Raw genomic sequence first — 18,021 nt, 5'->3', positions numbered from 1 at the left:
GTAGTAACAGCATGTTGGCTCCACCAATAACTCACATGGACTAAGGTTCTAGGATTTAAGAGACTCATCACTTCATTAAATATCCTTTGAGACTGTATATATATATATATTTTATCTCTTTGCTTTTTCTTTTGTATGTTAACTTACATCTTGTTTTCCTAAACAAGTATTTAGCACATAGTAAAAATTCTATTAAAGTAAATTGATGCGTAAGTGCCTCATATTAAGATGCACATTTTCTGTATGATATTGCACATTCTAAATACTTTCATTACATCTTACTTGTTGGGCAGTAATTTGGGGTGGGGGGGGAGAAGGGAGGAAGCTAGTTCTTGTGTGATGTAAGCATCATTTTTGCCTTTGTAACTTTTATACCTAGGTATCACATTTAGCATGAGAAAATAAATTAGTAAGACATTTCTGCAATGAGGAAATGTAAAGATTTAAAAAGATGTCGGTCTTCATAAGTATAATTTTAAGAATAGCATTACCAGCAAATGCCAAATCTCATTTTACTATCATTATTAAAAAGAGAGAGGAAGGATATTAGCTCACTTTATTTGAATGTGATGGCAAAACATAATTCCTATTATTGTGAGTCATAATGTTAACATTCCAATAAAATGTATTGTCTTTCTTTTAACTATATTATTATTATAAATCTGTTTCATTTTTAACATATCCAGGAATCAATATTATAAATTGTCCATTTTCCCCAATTTCATAATGAAGGTAAATTAGAAGACCAGGTTTGCCTGGGCATAAATGTGCTTTACTGTAAGCTATTGAATTGCCTCTGGGCCAATGGCAAGGCCTGTTGAATGCGTACTGTAACTATGATTGCCATTATGTGACTTACATTTGAAAGGAATAGAAGGAGATAAGGTTTTCTATGTCTCTTTCACAATAGTTCATTGATTGGTTGATTCTCTCACTTGTTCATTCATTTGTATGTTCATTCAAGGAATATTTAGTGAGTATTTAATATGTGTGGATATTTCTGGCCACTAACATCCATTCTCCCTTCTAAGAAACTCCTGGTTTGCTTTTGGGACATTAACTTCCCTCCACTGGTTGAAACCTCGGTTGGGTGGTCCATACACAAGTGCTGTCCTATTTCTGAAGCCCAATGGCTTCACGGAGGCTCTTCTCCAATAGCTTTCCTTTCACCAGCCTGGAAATCCCAACTGGCCTGTTACACACTTTTTCCTAGAAAGGTAGATTTTGAGGAGAGTAACAAACCCAAGAGCAGGAAATTGGTTAGAACTGGTCCCTTCATTCCAGTGTTGGTGGCCTGGAGGAAAAGGGGATAGTCTGTTAGTTCTTGTCTCTGTACCTTCTAGTGTTTCTTGACTACTGCCTACTGCAAACCTGCTCTTGCCACCATCTCTTTGTCCTTTCTGTAAGTACCTTCTGTTTTCCCAATAACCTCCCTCTACTCTTCAGCTGGGATTCATTTCTGATTCCTGCAGTCAAAGAATCTAAGCTCATAAAGCCATAAACCTGACTTGGAGGCATTTACAGTCTAGTAAGCATACAATAAGTCTTTAGATCATGATGCTTAATGACAATGGATTCCATGTCTTCTTCCCCGGCTCTTGTTTGCCAGGCCACCAGTATCTCAGACTTGTCAAATACCAGGACACCTAGTGCCCATTTATTCACTGCCCAGGTGGGCCCAGCAGTATGATTCAGAGTTGCTCTGCTACTTTACGAGAGTGGATTCATAGCAGATAAAACGTGAAGCCCGGCTGGTCAGGGCTGATATTAAAACAGCATTAGATCTCCTCCTGCTCTAAGGAATTGGTGACAGATATGTTCTGCTACCACCAATCCAAACCTCAACAATCAGCAGGTCGATGTACCGATAGGTTTTATTTTCTTACCAGGAAAGCCTACCTGGCATTATTTTTGGCATTTGATCACATTAAAAAGATCAAAATCAAAGGAATCAAAGCATCCAATACAATTGAATGACAAATAAATCGATTGCAGTACTATCGTTTCATTGCACTGAGGCAATCGGAAGTGTAAGTTTAACATTTTCTAAGTGGATATTACTGGGCCACTTCCTCATGCAGCCTCTGCGCTAGAGTTAAGAGAGATTTTTGCACAAATGCCAATAATGATTTCAAACAGAATGAATACTTGCTTGAAGATGAATACCAATTCCCCCTTGGAACTGTTGTGGTCTATCAGGTCAATAATATTCATTTAAAAAACCTTCCAAAAGCGTTTTCATACAATAGCCCCCGAAGATAATGAAAAGGCCATTATGGTCTCATGAGTCAATAATCTATGTTTTAAATACATACTTCAAAGTTCATTTCCTTTTCTATGGCAATGTTTGAGCTACTTCAATTAATTATTGTTAAGAGAAAGAGTTATAATCGGTTTGAACTTTATGTTTGACTGTTATTCATCATACTATTCTCATAAGAGGAGACTTCTGATATATTAAGCTAGATCATTACCCATAGTTCAGAGCAATGGATGATGGCAAAAAATCATTTGTTGGAGTGAATCAAGAGTAAACATTTGTAAAAAATAAAAATAAAAAATAATAGAAAAAAGGACCTTTTATGACAACAACTTGAAATAAATGTACACAAGTAAGTTTGTTTGCTCAGGTGGGTCAGATTGTGCAGGTAATTTCAAGTTTTTTTGGTTTTAAAAAAACTTAGTTTTATAAAGTGGTTACAGCAAAGATGTTGAGTCTGGCTAAACCACACAAGCATGACCAACAGGCTCAACATAGCCTGTTTTGAGCTATAATTTTACATTTATTTGATTTGTGAACAGAAGAAACAGTTTAATGTTTAAAATATAGACATTTGAAAATAGGTTATATATTTAGCATCTGACAATTGAGAAGAAAATTGCTTATTATTTTTTCTAGAAACACTGCCAAGTTTTAAGGACGAAATTGTTAAATTTATTCTGGAGGGAAGCACTGACGATGTGAAATAAGGTTACATTTACTTTTTAAACATCTTGTTTGTATGTATGTATGCATGAGTGAAAGCGTTGGTATTCTGTAATTTAACTGTATGATTTTATGCCTGCTGCACCTTGAATGGTCATGAAAATGAGACGCCTGTTCCCCTTGCCTCTCTGTTGAACAATATTTCAATAAATATTTTCTTTCCCTTTCTCTCTGTTGTGGTTAAAACACACACACACACTTCAGTTAGCTTAATTATTTAACCTTGGCTTATTTTGCTGGGAAGGAGGCTGACATTTCTGCCTGGCCCTATTATTTGAATCTGACAAAGTTCACAGTTTCAATTAAGGAGGATTTTTCTCATCTGTTGGTCTTCCCCTGCTGGCTGCAGTCAGATCCTAAAAACAGGGCGGCCCAGGAGCTGTGGGAGTTCACAAAGCTGTGGAGAGAGAAAGGGTAGGTGGATCCTAGAGGGACCTGCATGCTTAGTGTGGGAAGTGACCATGGTGGTCTGGGATTGGAGACCACTTATGGGGAATGTGCGGACTGTGGAAGGGAGGTGAGTCCTGCCCTCTTAGGATTACTTATTTTCTTTGAACTTGGCACAGAAACCAATAAGTTGTGGCTAGTTCAGGGCCTATGGTGTAAAAAGATAAACCATGTTAGGAAAAGAAAGATGAGTGCAACTTTCAAGCATAAGAGAAATTCTGACTTCATAACTCCATACGTTGGTAGAGACCATCCTTCTGATCATACAAGATCTCTGTTTGAATTTCAGGATTGATCACTGAAATTAAAGCCTTGGATTCATTCATGTATTAAAATTTCTTGATACCTAGTACTACACTCTTAAGAGTTTGCAAAAAAAAATGGTGAGCAAAGATTATCCCTAGTCCTCTGTCTTCATGAAGCTTCAGAAGAGAGATATTGATCAAAATATCATAGACAGAAATGTAAATTTGGAACCAGGGTGAGAAGAGGTAGTCTATAGAAAGAGCTGATCAGCAAAGGTTGTCATGGGAAATAAGGGCTTGGGCGACAGTTGAATGATTATTAAAAGTTAAAAATAATGATAGTGCTAATGTTAATATTTCTAGTGATAAGAGATTACTGTTACCCAACTTTCGTTATGTATTTAAAAAATGTAATACTTCATTTAATCTTCATAGCAACTCCACCGGGAGTGGGCTTAAGCAGTCACTTGGACATACTTAGTACTGCGGAGGAGGCGGGGGACGAGGGGGGGAGGCGGGAGTGGGGTGGGACGTGGGTGGGGGGGTTCCCCAGCACCGCTGCTATATTCGCAACTGTCAGCCCTGCTTGTGGCTGAGTGGAGCTCCCCCTGTGGGAGAGCACTGATCACCAGGGGGCAGCTGCTGTACACAAAAGACAACCAGAAACAATACACATGATAGTGTTTTCTGCTAATATTAGATTTATATACTTTATCAAACAGTTTAATATTATATTAAATTGAAAAATCGTAATTCAAACCATCATTGCAGGCATGATGGCCATTTGGTTTCCTATAGAATGAGAGCTGTGTTATTTGCAATTTTAGAATGTAAGACTGGAATTATTTTATTAGTTGATATTTGTGTTTATAATTTCACAATGCTATACACAATTTCACAAAAGGCAACCAGAGACAATACACATAATACTGTTTTCTTCTAATATTAGATTCATATTCTTTATTAAAAAGTTTAATATTAAATTGAAAAATCACAAGTCAAACCATTGTAAGTTGGAGACCAGCTGTGTATATAAATATTATATATATTTATATATGAGTTATATATTTTATATACATATGAAATATCATTATGGAAATAATAAATAATGATAAAAGAGAGGCTATGGGACATAGCGATAAATTAAAAATGGGACTCCATAGACTAGTCTGTTGAATAGATCCATAAGGAGTAAGCTTATATACAAAGTAAAACAAAGGGGAACCACTTACTCTAGTAGCTTAATATCTCTGAATTTGGGCAAAATAATTTGAAATAATTCTCAGAAAAATCAAATGCTTTTTAAAACTATTTAAATATTTTAAATATTTGACTTTTTGTACATATCAAGACATTTACAGACAAATTAGCTTACAGGTATTGCAGTTCCATATTAACCAAAAGCATGAATTGGCAGGCATGATGGCCATTTTAGAATGAGAGCTGTTATTTGCAATTTTAGAAGGCAAGACTGGAATTGTTTTATTGGATGCTGTTTGTGTTTATAATTTCACATTGCTGTACACAATTTCACAAAAGGCAACCAGAGACAAATACACATAATACTATTTTCTTCTAATATTAGATTTATATACTTTATTAAAAAGTTTAATATTAAAAGCAGATATTAGCTAAATAACTTCATATGCATATATGCATAATCCATGGTCACAGATAATGGGATGGTGAAGAACCAGGTAGAGGGGAGCAAAAGAGGGAAGGGAATAGAAGACATCTGTAATACTCTCAACAACAAATGTAAATTAAAAAAAGAAAAGAAAAGAAAAGACTACTGTCATGTTAAAGGTTGGTTCATTATTTTTTAACTGATATTCAGAGTATATGAAAGTTATGAAAGGTCACTATATGACATCAGTGGGATCAGCATAAGCAAGAAAGATTGAATATTACCAAGAAATTAATGGAACCTCACTTGCCATATTCTATATTGGCCTTCACACACCTAAGTTGAGAAGTTCTAATTTCAGTGGTTTAAGATTTACCTTTCACAATTTGTTAGGTTAAATATTAATTATAGCAAGAGGTGATTCTTATAGTACATACTACCAGGCCAGATGGAGTCATGAAATAGGAAACTGTTTTCTGTGAGTCCAACCCTTGGGTTGGTGTAAATCTATTTAAAGGTATCCTCAGCAGGTGGTAAGGAAATTCACATCTCTCTCTCGGGATCTGTGACCAGGGCTGGGAACTGAGCCACAGACTCGCATATGTGTCTCTGGGCGGCCCTAGACCCAAAGCACTGCTGAGGGGCGGAGGGGGTGAGTTCCCTCTAACTGCGAAAGAAAATAAAGCTCTATATGTATAAACTACATTTTCCTAGTGGTGCTTATTAATTCCTCACACTTCCATTGTACAATATCTAAAGGATTCAAATTCCAAATCAAGAAGTTAAAGAATTATGAGTTATAGACATGCACTGAGTGGCCAGATTATCTTGATCTCTGAACGCATAATAATCTGGCCACTCGTGTGTGTGTGTGTGTGTGTGTGTGTGTGTGTGTGTGTGTGTACATATTAGAGGCCCAATGCATGAATTCATGATGGGTGGGGTCTGGCCAACCTGGCCAGAGGGAGGAGACATGGGTGGTTGGCTGGCCTGCCTGCTGGCCTGCCTGCTGGCCGAACTCTTGGTCAAGGGGACAATTTGCATATTAATCTTTTATAATATAGGATATACACTGAGTGGCCAGATTATTATGCATTCAGAGATCATAATAATCTGGCCACTCAGTGTATATACAAGTGCATGTAAGGATCCCACCACACACACACACACACACAGACACACATACATACACAGACATACACACACACACACCACATTACAGTCTCTTTACTTATATCTGAAGATGCTCTTCTAGGAAGTTGATAGACATGTTCTTAAAAGATTTCTAACAACACTCTGAGATCTTTGGAGAATTTCAGTCCCTCTGTCACAAGAAAGCCCTAATCCCGGACCCAAAATTCCAGGTTTCTCCTGGTCTGTCAGTGATTACAGGCAGCTCTTGATGCACATGTGAGGGACGAAAGCAAAGACATTTGGATTTAAAACCTGATAAGCTTCCTATAGAGAAATTAAGATGCACAAAGATAGAGCAAGTCATGGAAGAATATAATTTCTAACATGGATATTAAATTAATATTATTAATATTATTAATAGAAAGGCTCATCAATATTTTCTCTATACATAATGTATATATTTACTTTTGCCATTATTATATTATTCCTAGCTTTTGAAAAAGCCATTAAGATAATTTTAAAACCAATTACAAAAAAACTTATAAAGATCTGTCTTGTTTTCATCTTATTGGCTAGAATTTACGAAGTAAAGTCGCACTTCCTGTGACTGGTCTCAGAAATTCAGAGACATTTTAGTTAAGCTATGTGAGGATACAAACCAGCCACAGCATTTCTATCATGAGAGACATCTTCCTTTCTATTTCTTTCTCTACATTTGATCATGGACAATCAGATACACCGCCGTATAGAGACATGTACGTTTGCCTTTCCATGGATAAAATCCTCAGCAATATTTTGTCTATCATTCATTTTGACTTGTTTGATTTTCTCCTGGTTTATTTTCCTCAGCTCATTTCTTTCCTTCATGTTCATTCTAAAGCTTTCTGCCCAAACTACAATTTTTTTCTTTCTTCTTTTTAAAATATATTTCATTGATTTCAGAGAGGAAGGGTGAGGGAGAGAAAGATAGAAACATCAATTTGAGAGATAATTGTTGATCTGCCTCTTGCATGGCCCCTACTGGGGATCGAGCTTGCAACCCTGGGCTTTGCCCTGACCAGGAATCAAACTGTGACCTCATGATTCATAGGTTGACACTCAACCATTGAGCTATGCCAGCCGGGCTCTTTTTTTAATCAGTTCTGGCAAAAGGCTGTAAACGTTCACAGAGCTGGCCTTTCAGAAGGAGTATTTCTTCTTCCAAACACTGACCACAGCCCATTTATATTTTGGTTATGAAGGGATAATTTTTATTCAGTAGAATTCCCTCTTCCATCAAGAGAAGAATAATATAGTTCCTTCCACTCCCACTCATATTTTAATACAGAATGACTTCAGCATAGATCTATCAATAGGGATGTGAATCCACAGGAAGCCACACAGTTGCCAAAATAACTCATGGGATTTACTGAGTCAGTAATTTCTATTTTACTCAATATTCTGAAAAGCAAAGAGTGGAAGCAGAGCATTACACTTTGTTTTATAATAATGATATTGGGGTTGTTTATGAGGTTCATGCTTGAATTACTTTTTTTTTCATTCTCATAAATCAGAGGGGAATAGTAGCTACTGTTGACTCATCAAATTTCTTTAATTCTTGTGAAGCAGATCTCTGGAAAAAGGAATATTAATAATTAGACAATATCCAATTAGAGACCATAAGCCAGTGCTAATCCCTCAACTCAAAAAATCCACAAAGCACACGTAATAGTAGAGACTTAAATTAACAAACCCTATTAACATAAAATTAATAATAATAGTATCATAGGAGGGATTTCAGACCCTACAACTAAGAGCTCATTGACATAAACTTTGTCCTTTTTTTCAGGAGTTCATTTTCAGCATAAGATTTTAAAATGGCTCTTTGAAACAAACATAATCTTTTTACATCAGCTGAAGAATCTGTATTCTCATCAATTCTTAAATAGGAGCACTTCTTCCTCTCAATTTGAGTACACATTTGTCTATGTTGTTTTATTTGAACAGAGAAATCATTGTGCTTCCCCTTAACAAAATGAGGAACTACTCCATTCCTGAGATAGAGGTGCCAGACAGGTTTCTCATAATAATTTAGAGTTTACTGGTATCTCAATTTTACTAAAGACTTATATGTCCATTATCACACCAATCTTTAAATGGGACTTCATTTTGCAAAGAAGACAATGGTGACAATAACTAGTTAAGTGAGGTGCACCAGGTCACCAGTAGGTACCAGTTGAATGAATTCTAGGTGGCAGAGTGACATGCCCATGAGCTGACATAGCCACCCCACTGTATATCTCTTCCACTATTTATCTTCTGCCTGTTAGCCAAGGAGCTTATGAGACTCCGTGGCTTTGGTCTCTCATCCTGATCCTTGGCTCAGCCAAATGGAAAGAAAATAAAAGAGGTGGAAGAAGTAATAAAAATGGTCAGTTTCCTCTAATCCACGCAACGTTCCCTTTGGATATAGTCTAAAGAGTTTCTTTAGACTCTTTTCTAATAAAATAATATATTTTCATATCATTCTTCTTTTTCTTGCCTGATGCAGAATATCAGGGACAGATCTGAAAAATACATATGTGTCTCTCTTGTAGATACAAAACTGGAAACTAACCCTCCATATTTCCATTTTCATATATAAATAAAATCGAGCAAAAGCTACTGGCGAGGCAGGTACTCATTTAGCTTCCGAACAATAAAATAAAAAGGATTCCAAATATATGAAGGCCTAAGTTATACAGTACACACAAGTAGACACAGGCAAGAATAACCTACAGACTGTTCCCTTTATGTATAATTCAGTACACAGATGCTTTTCATCTCACTGAATCAGAATTCAATAAGTCCTCAAGTTTCATTATTAACCAATCCCTCCCTCCTCAATAAATGCTGATATTACTTTTCTATTTCACAATTTAGAAGCTATTTTGTGGACGCATTTTCAGCATGCTTGTTTCCTTTTCACAAAATGATCCTGAAAACACATTGCAATGAGATGCAAGTGCTATCCTTTTGGTCTTTCTTTTTGAAATGAGGTGATCAGTTTATCTTGGTTGTGCAAGGTCCTCAGCTATTCCTAGAAAGGGAATCATTCATTTTATCTTCTTTATCCTCTCCACTCATATTCCCAGGAGGCCTTTGTAAAATGTTCATTTTAGCCAACACAAAATTTTAACCTCAGTAGCTTTAAAAAAATGCGGATTTGAAACAACAGAGAAACACCAGTGTTAGCTCGTCAACTTGGCAGAGCTTAAGAAGAGTAGTAAAGCCCCGTGGTGGCTAACGTGTGGGGAAATGGGCACCATTACACACAGCTGGCAAGATTTTGAATTGGTACAGTATGTCTGCAGAGCAATTCAGCACCATCTGTCAACGTATATTAGAATGCACCGAGCTTTTAACCTAGAACATCCACTTCCAGGAATTCCAAAGCAAAGTATCAGAGATGTGTATGATGGTACTTGTCCAGAGATCTTTTTCTTGTACAGTTATCTGTACTAAGAAAATTTACAGACATACCCAATAATAGTGGATTAGTTAAGTAAATGGTGATATATCTATATTGTGTAACAACTTATGTTATACAAGTGTGTTGGGCATGAGAAAATATTCACTATTCTTATGTAGTATATTTAACTGAAAAAGTAACTCGTAGATCAGGACACACAATGTTATCCTATACAGCTCTAAGATCTATTTTGGGTGGAAAATATAGCCAAATGTTATCAGTGTTTTTATCTGTATAGTAGATTTCAGATTCAATTTTCTTTTCTACTTTATTTATTTCTCTTTGTTTCACTTTTTTCTCTCCCCCACCATCTCTCTCTCTCTCTCTCTCTCTCTCTCTCTCTCTCTCTCTCTCTCTCTCTCTCTCTCTCTCTCTCTCTCTGTTTTTTAATCCTTTATTCCTAATCTTTATTGAGAGGAAATGTGGAATCCTCAGAAAGGATTATTGGTTTTTCCCATTGGAAAGAATGCATTTAGAGCACACTTTCCTGTGTTATCAGATTTTAGTCTTTCATTGCCTGGGAGTTATTTTATAACACTGGAATTTGTAGATAACTAAGAGAAATGCAAAACATTTTTCCTCAGATATGCAAATTAATTTAGTCTAGTGGAGGTTCAATTGTTAGCACTCCTTTCTGCTGGCAAAACCAGTTTGGTGTCCATATGTAAATGAATTTCAACATCCCTTTACTTCATATTAATTTGTGGTGCTTTGATTTCTTTGAATTGGGTATAATATCTTTTTTGGTTCTCTCGTTTAACTAATAGATTAAATAATTAAAAATATATATATTTTATTGATTTTACACAGAGAGGAATTGAGAGGGACAGAGAGTTAGAAACGTGGATGAGAGAGAAACATCGACCAGCTGCCTCTTGCATACCCTCCACCGGGGATGTGCCCGCAACCAAGGTACATGCTCTTGACCAGAATCGAACCTGGGACCCCTCAGTCCGCAGGCCAACCTTCTATCCACTGAGCCAAACCGGTCCTGGCAGGTTAAATAAAATTTTTAACAAGTGTTCATTTTACATCCGTATGAGAGTCATGATTTTATCTTTTTGGAAAATTATCTTTTAATATAGGTCTCGTACTTTTATAAATTGAGTACGCAATACTTGTTTATTAGAAAAACAAAATAACAGTACATGTGATTTAAAAGAATGGATAGTGCTGCAGTCCAGTATTACATCAACTAACATTTTTTAGAATATATTTTTATTTATTTCAGAGAGGAAGGGAGAGAGAGAGAGAGATAGAAACATTACTGATGAGAGAGAATAATTGACAGCCTGTCTCCTAGACCCCCCCTCTGCAATTTGGGCATGTGCCCTTGACCAGAATCAAACCTGGGACCCTTCAGGCTGCAGGCCGACGCTCTATCCACTGAGCCAAACCAGCTAGAGCACAACTAACATTTTTATAAAACATCTCACATCAAATTATCTTAACATCTCTACAAATGAATTTAATAGACACTTGGAGGTGAAGTATTTTTAGGCCAATATGCTAAATTAGAGAGTGTTAAAAAATGAATAAGACTATAGCCATAATGTTAAATGTCTTGTAATATGAACTCTTTTTATACTAAATATCAAAATATCTACCATTTCACTTATTAAGTACCTTAAGATATCAACATTTCAACCTGTATTTACTCAAAGTGTCTCAGGCCACTTGGGGCTTAGTCTCTGCAGGACAGAAAGAAGGCTGAGAAGCTCGGGGCTGCTTAGCTAAAGCAGTGGCTGATTCCCAGAGCGGGCAGCAGCAGCTTTCCATCCTGCTACATATTCACAAAGTGCCATTTGCCTTCAGAACCGGCCATTAGCATATAGTCTGTAATAGAGCAAAGAGTTAGCAGAGTAGTAATAAAAGAGAATAAGCACATGGCTTTGGCCAGGGGAGGCAATTCAACTGTGATTATGCATAAAATATAATACACTCTATGCATTAGGCTGGAGGAAATACCGGCTCTGGTCATTCCAGAGTTTGTTTCAATAATAAATGATCTTGTATGTGTACAAAGCGATTTTTTTTTTCTTCTTGATCCAAGTCTGTAGTATAGAATGAGAGTATGAAGGGAATTTTTTATTTAGTGTTTGCTCCTGCTATTCCTTTGGTTTTCATGAGAAGCTTGCCCTACATTCTTCTCACTTTGTGCTCTTCCCTCACTCTTTCCCTGGGAGGTGGGAGAGCACAGGGCAAGGGTTGGCCAGGTCAGGAAGCTGATGGCCTTTCCTGCCCACGAAGAACACATCAGGAAAAGAGTGAAGAGTGCTTTTTCTCTGTCAGGATAACTGATGGATTCACAGCATTGGCTCTGGGGAGCTCTTTGGTCTGGAAACTGCTTTGTGGGGGAAATGCTGCTTCTCTTAGTCATCGCTGGTCTTCACAGGAGCAAAAGCAAGAATCAAGCAAGACATCGCCATGTACTCACAGTCACATCATCCCAGAACTCTCGTGAGTCCTAGGATGGGAACCAGTATTCAGCAAGATGGGGTCTTAATATTTGTACATTGTTAGGTTAGTTAATATCAATGGCTCCACTCTTTCTAAAGCCCCTAAGTTAACGGTCTCTGATTTACTCCATAAGACCTAGAATAAACACGAATACTACTGTGGTCACTGCATTAGGTATCCCAGATCATTGCAGTTCCTGGTGCAACTGGTTTGAGGCATAAACTCTATGAAGATGCTGACCCTCTATTGGAAGTACTTTGGTTTTTGTTGTTGTTGTTATTTTAAAATATATTTTTATTGATTTTAGAGATAGAGAGAGAGAGTGAGAGAGAGAGAGAGAGAGAGAGAGAGAGAGAGAGAGAGAGAGATCAATGATGAGAGGAAATCATTGTTCAGCAGCTGCCTCCTGCATGACCCACACGAGGGACAGAACCCACAACCCATGCATGTGCCCTACTGGGAATGGAACCGTGACCTTCTGGTTCATAGGTTGATACTCAACTACTGAGCCACATGAGCAGTAAGTACTTAACCACTTGAAGTCTCCAAAATAAACATAGGATATAATCCACAGCAGGCTGAAAACCACCATCAAGATTTTCCGAAATGTGGACTACTTAAAGTCCTCTGCCATGGTCCACGGAAGCACATTTGTTAATCTTCAATTAGAGTTTAGTCAGCACCTTCTACTCTTTATCCTTTGTGGACTAACTGAACTCTCTACTTAGCATTTCCTATCAAATCTGAATTGTCCCATTTTGGTTACTTCTCATTTTTTTCTGTTTGTTTTTAATAAAAAATGTTTAGAATTTTCAAATTAATGTCCCATTTCATGACTGTAGCATTTATGTAATTGTTTTTTCAATGTTTATATATTTTTGTATGAAAAAGTAATATTCTTAAAGTATAAAATACCTGGAAAATACCAGAAAACATTGAGAGGGGCAGAGGGCAGGACTCATCTGTATTTTTTAACTGCTATTAACATTTTTTTTAATGAACTTGCTCCTTACACCTATTTAAAATATTTTCTCTAAATTTCTGTGTATAGATTTGTTACATAACCAGAACTAAAATTTATTTTTAAATTTGCTGCTTCTTAGCTGGCCCTCCAATTCTGCATTTACCCCATCCTCTCTTGCACATCTACTCTCTACCCATTGGAGACACACGAGAGAAAAGGAACATTGAAAAAAATAACAAGTCACTTTTACAGATAGTGCACAGCTAGTATAACTTTTACAATTCATATATTCACGTGCTTGTATTTTTTTTTCTGGCCTTGTAAGTTGGGTTGTGAATTTCCAGAACTTAGCAGCTCTAAAATCACCTTCTTGGCACAGTGAAAGGAATAATTTCTGAAATTCTAATGATCTGAATTTTTTATCAACAATATTTCTTTTTTTCTTATTTAAAAAAGAAGTACATGCACATAACAAAAAAATAAAAAACCAAAAACCCCACAAAGAACATTTTTTAAAAACACAAGGTAAAACAAACAAGTAAACACCAAACAAAATATCATGTCACCCATTTACTCAGAAACAATGTCACTCCTTCCAATACACTTACTTGTTCCATCCATAAATGCTCATTAAAATATATGTTTTATGCCAATCTATCTTCTAGGCATGACAGCAAATAAGAGAAAAATCCCCTGCTCCCAAGGAGCTTACACTTGGGTGGAGAGAAATAGACTTGGAACAGAAAACAAATTATAAACAAAACAATGTTAACTTATCACTAGATAATTATGAAGAAAATAACTATGGTATGTGTAACAGTAGGATCTATCCATGTCTGTCTACCATCTACCATCTCATCTATCTGTCTGTGTGTCTGCCTATCCACCTAGCTAGCTGGGAAGATATATTTTCTGATTTGTATCTTCTTTGAAATTCTTCTCCCATTGAGGGAAGTAAAATTTTCTATTTCCTTTTAAGGGGAGAAGTAGGCTCAACTTCAGACCTATCTAAAAAGCATAAAAATATGGGTGGATGGTGTCAATCAAATCAGTTTTTAGCTTAGTTCTCTGTCTCTTCAGACATGGCACTAGTTCAGTTTCTCTTAATCTATGATCCATGGAAAGATTTGAAGAGTCTGTGCACCTCCTAAAATGGAGTGCAAACTTTTATCTTTTCAGTGTTGAAGGGGATTCCATTAAAATCTCAAAGAAAATCCATAAACTCAAGAACTCCTGGGTTGAATATATAATGCCCACTTTTACTTCAGCCTTCTCTGGCATCTTTGCTGCAGAAACAGCCGACAATACCAGGATGCATCAATATTTATGCTAACATTACATCTGGTACATGTGGATCAGTTTGGGGCTAGAGCAGCCTTTTAGTGTTTCAAGTAAATGATTCTAGTTTTCCCTTAAAAATTTGCATCTCTTCTCTGTTTGAGGGACCTCTACTCTCTTCAGATTTTTATTTCTGCTCTTGCGTGGTGGCTTTCCTTCTTCAGTCGCTGTGCAAATGAATAAAGAGGCACATATGCACATAATCTTTTTGAATGCAAAAAGCAGACCTAAAAATGATTGCACAATCATATGCTATGGTCTGGAATATAATAATTTTAATTACTCATCTCAAAACAAATAAAGTATGTGTATGTTGAAAGCTATGAAAATGAGAGGCAGCTGCTTTAAATCCTTACTAGAACAGCCAGAGTATGTGTAAACAAACAAACAGACAATCATAAAAGTAGCCCAGCCATCAGGGTAATGCAGCAGCCATTTTTTGATTCTGTTATGTGTACATTCTTTATTGTAAAATAATAAACCATTTCCTTGTAACCCCTTCTTCCCGATGGAAAATGTAATCAGTGGTAACTGTAGTTATTGATGCAGAATGTTTTCCTTATTGACCTTCTCAAGATGAGATCTCCAGTATCCAAAAGGAAAAGCTCCCCAATACATGTCAAGAATTTTCAAGTACCTTCCTCCTGACATGTATTGTACACGGAAACCAACATTGAGTCCCAAGAAAAACATTTGTGTCCCTTCACTGTCATGTCATTTGTCTAATATTTGGTTTAACATAAATTCCCATTTTATCAAATTAAAAAAGAGAGTTCCTGGCTTTAGATTAGGAGAAGAAAACCTATAAATTTCAGTAACAAGAAAGAAAAAGCCTAATAACTCATGCTGGAAGCCTGATGACTAATTATATGCTCTATCCCATTAAATTAGGAACTACCCTTCCTTGCATGGACAGGTACAACTCATCCTATAGTCTATGTGCATGTCAAATTTCTCTATATTTGTTCATATTTAAAGCCCAATTTAAATGTTCTCTTGCTCAAACTTCATGAAGACAGGTCTACTCTGTTCACTGTTGAGTTCCAAGTGTTAGCACAGTGCCTGGCATCCATGGAGACCTCAGGAGTAGTTATTTGAGTGAATAAAAAATGAATGGATGAATAGATGACTCAATTAATGAAGAAACCGGGAGATATTTCCAGTTAAGACTTCCAATGGCTTCTTTAATTGCTATGTTGTCTAAATATATATTTTTATAATACCAAGTTTTCAAAACTCATGTGTACTCTAATGATGCTTTTATTAGAGAGATTCCCCCCAATTCAGATCAATTTTGTTGTTAGCTGCAATCAATTAAGGCTTTTGTGTAATTGCTCTATAAAATTCATTAAAAATTTATAATATATTTTATATATCTATATCTATATATCTATATCTACATCCATATCTATCTATTATATCTATCTATCTATCTATCTATCTATCCAACCCTATTGGGCAAATAGACCAAATGGTAGAACAACTGAACAACCAGTCACCATTATATGCGCTGACCACAAGGGGGCGTGTGCAGAACATGGTGGGTGTTGGTAGCAGGGCATAGCCATAGAGCATGAAATATGGCAGGCATCAGCCGCAGTGGGATGGTGGAGCACGTGAGCGGGGAGGGGAGGGGGGTGCCAGACCAAGTCAGGGCGCCGGTTGCTGTCATTGAGGTGAGCTTCTGGTGGTTACTGAAAATTCTTTGTTTCCACATGCCACGGTCCTGCCTGATACTCGCACCTGCTGCCGGCACTGGAGCTGCCACTTGCATCCACTGCTGGTGCCTGGTGCTGGTCCTGATTACTTGGTGCCATCAGCGGATGATAGTGGTAGGCAGACAGGGGACCCAGTCCATGGTGGGAGGGGCCAGGTGAGAGTGCAGAGGATGGACTGAGACCTGCCTCTGTGCCCACCGCAGCCTCATGGCTCACAGTTCCTTTTAAGGTGCACAAATTCATGCTCTGGGCCCCTTGTGTTAGTATAAGAGATCAACTTGTCTAAAGTCATAAAAATTATCCTTATAGTGATCTAATGATGGATAAGAGAAAGGACATGATATTTGTGTGCAAATGAAACCATTGGGAAGTGCAGTCGTTTTTGTTTTCTTATTTCTTTTCTTGAATGCTTTTAAAAAACCAAGAGCCACATGGTGTGCAGCCACTGGCTTAGGAGTCGAGGGAGGCCATCTCAGATACAAATAAACTGTTTCTGATTAAGAAAAACACTTTTTTATTCATATATAAAGTATTTATTAGGCATTGGATTTTATAAACCATTTGGTCCTGCAGTCTTTATTTTAAAAAGGTTATTCTGAATGCATTACCCGGTATCCTGTGGAATATTTCACGTGAAAGGCAAGCGGAAAATGTATAAATGTAAACAGGCTAATTGTATGCAGATATAAATTATGGATGTTGGTCTTATGAAAAAGCATTGCTGATTTGCAGGGGTCTTACTCAGCAATCCTGCATCTTGTCTAGGGGGATATTTAGTATGGCTGTGATGTGCAGAATTTAAAACAAAACTTTACATTCTGGTGGGTAAAATACAGCTCAATTGCGCTTAGACCACACTGCTGGGAGAAGGGGTTTTTTAGTTTATTTTATTGCTGTTGATGTTGACTCTCATTAGCTCTGTTATCCTCTGTATTTCCACATGCTGAGTGGAAGCAGAAGCCATGGTTTGAGAAGGGTGGTTTATGGCTATGTAATCGCTTCAGGTGCCATTGTCCCCAATACTCTACGTGGTTTTCATTGCTCAAGCAGTCATGGCATCCTCAGGAGTAGAGACAGGAAAAGGAGAAGCCTGGAGTCTCAGATGACAAAGACAACTCAAGCTTCTTTTTACCACTTTCCCAATACAAATACAAAACCTATCAAGGTTGCCTAAGACAAAAGACAGCCCAGTTGAATGGTGCACATGGGAAGAACTGGGATATGATTACCCTTTTTGATGGATATTTCTGCTGTGCCACCACCGATTTTTATCATGTTATGCCAACAAGTTTCACCTTGAGTTAAAGACACGGCCGGCCCATCCCAAAGCTCTGAGGAAATACGAAATATGTCCAATTTCATAAGTGCTAAGTAATTGGCCTAATATTTTATGATACAAGACATAAAACTTGAGGGAGATTTATATGGACAGCATAAACCTTTAGCTGACATGGGGTGTAAATAATTGACTAGCACCAGCTAACTTTCCAGCCATCCCATGCTTGTCAGTCCAGTGAAGAAGTGGAGACATGAAATGGGAGAAAGTGGTAAACTTCACACTTAAAAACAGTAGGCATTTTCAGGATACACAACAACAAAATGCATTTCGAAA

Source organism: Pipistrellus kuhlii, unplaced genomic scaffold (genome assembly GCF_014108245.1).
Source record: "Pipistrellus kuhlii isolate mPipKuh1 unplaced genomic scaffold, mPipKuh1.p scaffold_m20_p_5, whole genome shotgun sequence".
Lineage (NCBI taxonomy): Eukaryota > Metazoa > Chordata > Mammalia > Chiroptera > Vespertilionidae > Pipistrellus > Pipistrellus kuhlii.
This window is presented reverse-complemented; position numbering follows the sequence as displayed.